Source organism: Eurosta solidaginis, chromosome 3, assembly GCF_040869045.1.
Source record: "Eurosta solidaginis isolate ZX-2024a chromosome 3, ASM4086904v1, whole genome shotgun sequence".
NCBI lineage: Eukaryota > Metazoa > Arthropoda > Insecta > Diptera > Tephritidae > Eurosta > Eurosta solidaginis.
The window spans coordinates 252,974,112-252,982,685 of record NC_090321.1 but is presented as its reverse complement, the minus strand read 5'-3'; the positions used below and the strand labels follow the sequence as shown (position 1 = coordinate 252,982,685).

The window sequence follows — 8,574 nt, the reverse complement described above, 5'->3', positions numbered from 1 at the left end:
CTTTACGGACTGAACCTTAAGTAGGTTATGCTACGCCTCACATTTTTAGAAATTTCACGCGCCCAACGGTTTTATTTAATTGCCTAATCAACGCCCTAGAATGATGAGGAGCGTGATGACTAGTACTTAGGACCTACCTAATTACTTTCTAGCTTTTAGTATTATTATTACTTCATGTAAGTATTGTTTTCAACAAAACAATTTAACTTAAAAAAAAAATTTTTAATTATTTTGTGTTAAAATTTCTTGTTTCCCAACCGTAATTTAAGAAATTCAACTTTAGGTGAATAAAAATTTCAGAGGTGCTGGCAACATCAGCAGCTAATTGACTTGGCAGCACTAACGCACTTGTCAACCTGATTATTCTACGTCAGTGGAGATCAGATTTTTTCACTGTTTTTCAATTCGCAGTTTTTGGAGACGATTGCAAAATTTTAATTCTCTTGCAAAAAATCTATAATTAAAAACAATAATTATGTGATCAAATGAAAATATAGATAACAAACTAGCATTTGCAGCATAATCTGCTTATGAAAAGGTGTTAGAAGAATGATTTGAAAAAATTGAAGTGAATTTGCCAACACAAAGAAAAGAAAAAAGTGAAAATAATAGAAATAAAACTTGAAAGTTGTAAATTGGGTTGGAATTGACAGATTAGCTGGTGTGTCATCGGCAACAACGCAGGACGGAGGTAAAGTAGAGCTATGGAATGGAGAAGTAACTTCAATAATAAATGAAAAGCGTAAACCAAAGCAGTGCGTAAAATTCATTATTGGAGTTATTCTTATTGTGCTTTTGGTTCAGATGTTATGGATGAGTAAGTGGTTGAAGTCCCAGCGCTGTTGGTGGCTAACACATGAAAATGTAGGGGCGGTAGTGGTGTTTAACTAAGGTGGAGATGATGGTAGTGTCTAACACAGGTGATGTTTACGAGTCAGTCGATGTATGTTCTACAAAAACTCGTTAAAAAAAGGTCGCACGTCGTCCTCATTGAATTGAACTATTTTGAAAGCAATCACCAAAACCCATATTACACATGTATCTCTTTATCTATATTTAATGTAGCTGCAGTAAACAAATCAAAAGCGAGAGGGCGAAATCTTTCAAAATACAGTTTTTCTTGACTTGTGTAGACAAAAAAATACATTTCGCGAAATGATAAATAAACATACTTGCGATATACAATATGTATACGTGTGAAGTACATAAACCGCTGGAGAACACAACGACACGAAATAAATAAACAATTGAGCTCGATTGTGAGTGATGGTATTAGATTTGCTATAATTGAATGCATACATTGGAGCGTTAAATCTTGCTCGAGTGTATATTCGCCGTTGTAAATTTTATTGTCGCACCATACATAGAATCATATCAAATGTGTATTGCAGGCATTACGGTGACTTTTTTCTTTTAAACGATAAAAGAAAAATTGTTTATCACAAAACAACAGCTGCAATGGACTAAAAAACCGCGATATGAATGTGTTCACATTAATTAAGTGATCACGGCTAAAATGATGTTGAAAACATTTGAATCAACAGATTACACAATTTTTAGCACACTTAGATTTATGAGAACTACAACAACAGAAGTAGTCTACATAACATTTCAAAATGTACCACATTAGATCCGTAAATATTTCTGGTTTTCTCGAAAGTATATAGTGGCAACGAAACCTCAAGTTGTTGTTGTTGTTGTTGTAGCAGTGAAACCTCAAGTCGATTACTGACATCACTTGCAAAACAAAAATTGTACTGCACCTTGCCATTACGTTGTTTTTGTTGTTGTTGTTGCTGTTGTAACGATAAGGACACCCCCCGATACCTTGGGGAGTGTTCTCGAGTTGATGGTCCTTTGCCGGATGTAGATCCGGTACGTTCCTGTACCAAACCCGACCATCTCGGGACCGGTTTGTTATGACCACATGCGACGTTCTAGGCCATACCGCCCTCCCACCCCCTAGATCCATGAGGAGTTCGGGGTAGCCAGAGGCTCGGCTGTTAGGTTAGGTTGAACTGGCAGGTCCATGAGAACCTCACATAGACTGATTGAGTCCGTAGTGTTACCAGAAGTTTGTTTTAACGACCAAACTGAAAAACCCTATCAAAAACCAGGACCTATGTTATAAGATCACTCCGTCCTCTTGGCAAAAACTAGACGCTTCCTAGGACTTAAGCCGCTTGCTGCTTCTAGATCTGACAGCTGTATCAATCCTAATAGCTGGAGTCTTAGCCTGGCAAGTGCAGGGCACGAGCACAGAACGTGCTCGATCGTTTCCTCCTCCAACCCGCACTTCCTACATCTGCTATCACTGACCAGGCCTAATTTAAAGGCATGTGACGCCAGAAGGCAGTGTCCAGTCAGAATACCCGTCATGAGTCTACAGTCCTCTCTTTTTAATGATAGAAGCAACTGTGTTAGTCTAGGGTTGTAGAACCTACACATAATCTTCGACACTTTACAGCCCCGCGCTTGAACCCACGCCTTTCCCGCTTGGTCGATCATGTGCACCTCTCGCCTTCGCTTAATCTCGCCCAATCTAATTGGGACGTCTACGGAGCAAGCTTGAAGGGATGCGCCCGTTTTAGCTAGTTCGCCCGCTTTTTCATTCCCATCTATTCCCATAGGCCCTGTGACCCAATATAGATGTGTGCTTCTCCCTGTCCCGATTCTCTCCAGAGACTGCTTACACTCTAACACGCATTTAGATGCTGTGCTATGCGAGATTATTGCCTTAATTGCTGCTTGACTGTCAATATAAAAGTTAACACGGTTGCAGCTTAAGCTATTCTCTTCCAGGGTTTCTACTGCTTTGGTTACGGCTAATATTTCCGCTTGGAAAACGCTACAGTAATCCGGAAGCCTGTAGGATCTGCTTATTTCCGGATCAGAGCAGTATACCGCAGACCCTACTCCTTCCACTACTTTGGAACCATCGGTGTACACGTGTATCGCCTACCCCAGCGGGTTAGGGGATCAGAATATACCCGCGGTAGGTATGCCTGTCGTAAGAGGCGACTAAAATACCAGATTCAAGGGGCTGTGTAGCGCAACCTTTCAGGTGGCCAGCGCAATATATAGCTTCTCCAAACCCAATTGTCAACCTCACCTATCCGCGGCGAATCCTGTTTCACTAACAGACGAGGCTCTGGCGACCCCAAGCTCCTCAAGGAACTTGAGGGTAGGGAGGGAGGGAATGGCCTGAAGGTTTAATGTGGCCACATAAATCGTTCCCGAGATGGTCGGGCTAGCACCTTAATGGTGCTATGGTACCGGAGCGTACCGGATTTGTATCCGGCAAAGGACCATCACATCGATAACACTCCCCCAAAGCCTTCGGGGAGCAACCTTATCGCTACAACAACAACAACAACAACGTGTATCGCCTCGTCCGCCATTTGCGCACCCTTGCGCCAACCGTCCACCTCTATTGTGGCCTTAAGATCTTCCTCGAACGCAGATAGGGAATCAGGTAGTCTGTTTGTCTTGTGATTGATGATGCTATACTACTATGGCTATATGGTCGGCGCTCAAGCTGCCCCGAAGCACCGAGCCTGGTTGCAGTCGTTAATGCTTTGTTCTTTGCTACCAGGCCTACAGGTGGAATGTGCAGAATGGCATACAGTGCAGCCGTCGGGGTTGTTTTGGCTCCCGTAATGCTAAGCATCGATAGTCTGTATACCCCCTCTAATATTTTGAGGTATGTTGTTTTTTGTATGGCTTTCCACCAAACAAGAACTCCATAGTATAGAATAGGGCTTACAATCGCTGTAAAAACCCAATGAGAAAGAGAGGGCGACAGGCCCCACGTACACCCCAGCATTCTTTTACATGCATAGCGTGCCGTTGACGCCTTCTTGGCCCTCTCCTCTACATTGAGCTTCCATGACAGGTTACTGTCTAGGATGATTCCTAGATATTTTGTGCAAGGTTTCTCCTGTAAGGTCACCCCTCCTGACTTAGGCCTGGTCCAATTTAGGACCTTGTACCTCTTTGTAAACAAGACCATATCCGTCTTCTCCGTATTGACTTTCAACCCGACATTAGATGCCCAGGTATGAATATCCCGAAGCGCCCGATCCATCAAAGAACTAATCGTTGGAAGGCACTTTCGACTTATGACAATTGCAACGTCATCTGCGTAAGCCGTAAGTTTTACGGGTCCCTCATCGAATTGCCTGAGCAGTTGGTTGATAACCAGCGTCCACAGCAGAGGTGACATCACCCCTCCCTGCGGCGTGCCCGTGTCCACTGATTTCGTGGCCTCGTACAATCCCCATTGTGATGTTATCTTTCTGCAATTTAACATGCAGCCGATCCATCTGATTAAGGCAGGATGTACTTTAATGTAATTAAGACCATCCAAAATCGCCCATTTTGCAACATTATTGAAAGCCCCGGCAATGTCCAAGAAGACTCCTAGAGCATACTCCTTATATTCCAGGGATTTCTTATTGCTTATTACCACCCTATGCAATGCGGTGTCTACCGACTTGCCTTTGGTGTACGCATGCTGTGTTGTGGAGAGCCTCTCAAAGGTTTTGAGCAGAAATGATGTTAAGCTAATGGGTCCATAGTCTTTGGGATACACGTGACCGATCTTTCCCGCCTTTGGTAGAAAAGCTACACGAGCAGTTCGCAAGAATGCGGTACATGATTCAGTCTTATGCACCCATCGAATATTATTTTAAGCCATTCCACGACCGCCCTACTTGAGAGTTGTAGCATGGCCGGGAATATACCATCTGGGCCTGGCGATTTAAACTTAGAAAACGTCTTCACTGCCCACTCGATCTTGGTATAGGTCACCAAGCCCAGCACTACTAGAGTGTGAGTGATGTCTGCTGGCTCTTCTAAACCGTCTCCCGATTGGAAACGTGTATCGAGAAGCACCTCAAGGGATTCCTCACTATTACGTGACCATTCGCCGTTCTCTTTCTTTCTTAGTCCCTGGACTATGTTTCCCTTTGCTAGGACTTTTTTCAACCGTGCTGTTTCGCTGGAGCACTCTATGTCCGTACAGAAACTTTTCCATGAGTTTCTCTTCGCCCTGGTAATTTCACGCTTGTAGATCCTCAGTAGATCCCTGTACTCGTCCCGACACGCTTCGCTTTCCGCGGTCTTTGCGAGCTTGAACATTTCTTTACATTAGCAACCTCTTTGGGTTGTCCCAGTTTTGTTTCTACATGTTTCTGGAATTTAGTCCAGTTCGTTGACCTAGGGTTTCTAAAGGTTCCTCCCTTCTCTTACCTCTTTAGGGGGATGCTGAAGCAGATATACGCATGGTCGGAGAAGGATGGTCTATCAAGAACCATCCAATCATACCTTGATATATCACGCTCGGAGATCAATGTAATATCCAGAACATTACTGGATGTTGGACCAATGTATGTAGGGACATTTCCCGTGTTGGCTATCTGCAAATTGGTTTGCAGGATGTAACAAAATAGAGATTCGCCTCTCTCGTTCGTATCTGCTCCTCCCCACGCATTGTGGTGCGCATTTGCATCTGCGCCTATGACCAACCGCCCTTTGCGCCCTTCCTGCTGTACTGGCCTTTTGCACTCCATCGGTGGAACCTCCGCAGCATGGGCCATGCAGCAGGACGCCAGGATAAATTCTTGCTTATTCTTTTGCGCAACGGCCACCGCTACGAGATCCTCAGTGGTGTAAATAGGCAGCATATATGAATGCAGCTGTTTCCTTACCATTACTACAGCTCGCACCCGTCCTTCCGTTTGCGCGTAGTAAACGCCAAACCCGCGCGCGCTAAGTCCAGAAACCTTTCCTCCCGATGAGAGCTCCTGGATCAGCGCCACGTCAAACGAACCCTCCTCAAGGATTAGGCGGAGTTCGCTCGACCCCACTTTACTGTGTTCGAGGTTTATCTGTAGGACTCGCAGCTGTTCGGCTATTAATGAAACAGAATTCGCCACGGATAGCTGAGGTTGACAATTGGGCCATTATGTCCTGCGCAGCTTAGAGACCACCCCCTAGATCCATGAGAAGTTCGGGGTCGCCAGGGGCTTGGCTGTTAATGAAACCGGATTCGCCAATGATAGGTGAGGTTGACAATTGGGCCATTATGTCCTGTGCGGAATGTCGCTTTATGACATGTGAATAGTATATACACACCTTAGCGGGAATGTTCTATTTTAAAGAGCGAATTACATGCTGAGCAATTGGAGAATTCCATAGGACAAGTGTTTGATGTGGATGCGCCTGATATTGAAGGCGTTGAAAAGCACAATTCAAAGCTTAGCTTCACAGCTTCCGAAATTCAATTGTTAACCTCACCCATACGATGGAAATCTTGTTACAAATATGTATCGTACACAAAGTTACAAGGCGAGGCTCTGGCGACCCCAAGTTTCTCATGGAGCTGTAGGGTGAAAGCGGAATGCCTTGAAGGTTCAATGAAGTCATATTAAATCCTTCCCTATATGGTCGGGCTAGCATCTTCATAGTCTACATGTGCGGGCCTGCAAAGATATCTACATAGATTCGGTTCCTTTGAAAAGTAACGCCCAGGGAACCCTTTTATTTAAACATCATTTCCAACCACGCAAGAGAAGAACGCAAACATCTCATTGAACCTAAACTTCGATCTGCGTCCCATTTCACTACATAAGTATAAATCTTGTAATACAAGTGAATTTGTTCTGACAAATTTATCTTTTCAAAAGAAATTTACTTGTATTGTAAGACTTGTATGCTTTGTAAAACGAGCCCCTGGACATTGTAATAGGCAAAACTCTTACTTATCGAGAATCAACCGGCATACGCGAGATATGTGTGGGTCTACACATGTCACCAACCATCAATTCAATCGTATTGTGGAGCCAAATCCTTTAACACCAATGCCTCTACAGTACAGCCATATTGAAAAAAACACTTTTCTTGCACTTGCATTGAAGGATGTCTACTGCAGTTTGTAAATGGTCGCGCAAACAACAACAAAAACCTATTAGATGCTGCGAAGCATTGTTAAAACAACATGATCGAATTTTTGTAGTTGTTGTAGCGGCACGTCCGGTACTAGCGCCTTCTGATACTAGCCAGACAACAACAACAATAGCCAGACTGCCGTAAAAACGACTTTTTGAACCCCTCGAAACTTTGGCTCTGTGGATTTTAGTCGCCTCTTATGACACACATGCCTTACGCTGCAATATTCTAGCTAGCACCTATGAGCAGGGCCGTAAATGTTAGAGGCGTTGGTTCCACATTACAATTAAAGAGATGGTTGGTGTCATGTGGGTACACATTGCAAGCGGGGCATACATTTTGTATGTCGGGGTTGACTCTGGATAGGTAAGAGTTTAACCTGTTACAGTATCCAGAACGAAGTTGAGCAAGAGTGACACGCGTTTCCCTAGGGAGTATGTGTTGTTCCTCTTCCACAAGTTTTGGGTACTTTTCTTTGAGTACTGGATTCACCGGGAAATTCCTGACATAAAGGTCCGACGCCTGTTTGTGGAGTTCACCAAGGACCTGCTTGTGTTTTTTTGCTTCATACGCCGGGTTCTCAGGTGCCGTATTTCCTCAAAATGCTTACGGAGATGACTCCTTAAGCCCCCAGGCGGTGTTGGCTCATCAATCAGATGTCTGTTTGGATGCCCAGGTTTCTGGGTATTCAACAGGAACTGTTTGGTTAGCATCTCATTTCTCTCCCTGATGGGGAGCATTCTCGCCTCATTATGTAGATGGTGTTCTGGAGACATAAGAAGGCAGCCCGTGGCGATTCTGAGAGCAGTATTTTGGCAGGCCTGTAGCTTCTTCCAGTTGGTAATTTTTAGGCTTGGCGATCACATGGGTGACGCGTAGCACGTAAACGGCTGGCCAATTGCTTTGTATGTAGTAATGAGCGTTTCTTTATATTTTCCCCAGGTACTGCCAGCAAGGAATTTGAGGATTTTATTACGGCTCTGGATTTTCGGAACAATTGCGGCTGCGTGCTCACCAAAATGCAGATCCTGATCAAACGTCACACCCAAGATTTTTGGGGTGTAGGACAGTCGGTAGCGTAGTGCCATCGACGTGGATGTTCAAAATGGTCGACATTTGGGACGTCCATGTTGTACATAAGGTCGCGGAAGATTTAGTCGGTGATAATGCCAGGTTTCGCGAGGCGAAAAAACTGGAGAGATCAGGGAGGTAGCCGTTTATTCTGTTGCAGAGCTCATCGATCTGTGGGCCTGGGCCTGTGGCCATTATTGTGCAGTCATCGGCGTATGAAACGATAGTGACTCCTTCCGGTGGTGAAGGTAGCTTAGATATGTAGAAATTAAACAAAAGTGGGGATAGCACACCACCCTGTGGCACCCCTTGTTTAATTCTTCTTGTTTCTAAATTGCACCGATACCTGCCGACCACCCAGATAATTTGCGGTCCACCTTTTAAGACTTGGGGGAAGGGTAGACCCTTCCAGGTCTTGCAGTAACGTGCCATGTTTGACCGTATCAAAAGCTTTTGATAGGTCTAGCGCTAAGAGTACTGTTCTGTGGTGGGGGTTTTGATTTAAACCGCAATTTATCTGGGTGCTGATGGCATTTAGCGCGTCGTGGTGCT

General features: G+C 44.4%; 1 protein-coding gene across 1 annotated transcript in view; it reads left to right on the top strand.

The window, feature by feature from the left end:
* Positions 1-412: 412 nt before the first annotated feature.
* The window catches only part of LOC137245380 (protein dopey-1 homolog), a 69,894-nt gene continuing 61,732 nt past the window's right edge, over positions 413-8,574 (top strand). The window contains exon 1 of the mRNA XM_067775938.1: positions 413-691. The gene's annotated coding sequence lies outside the window, so the exon portion shown is untranslated. The remainder of the gene's footprint in view (positions 692-8,574) is intronic.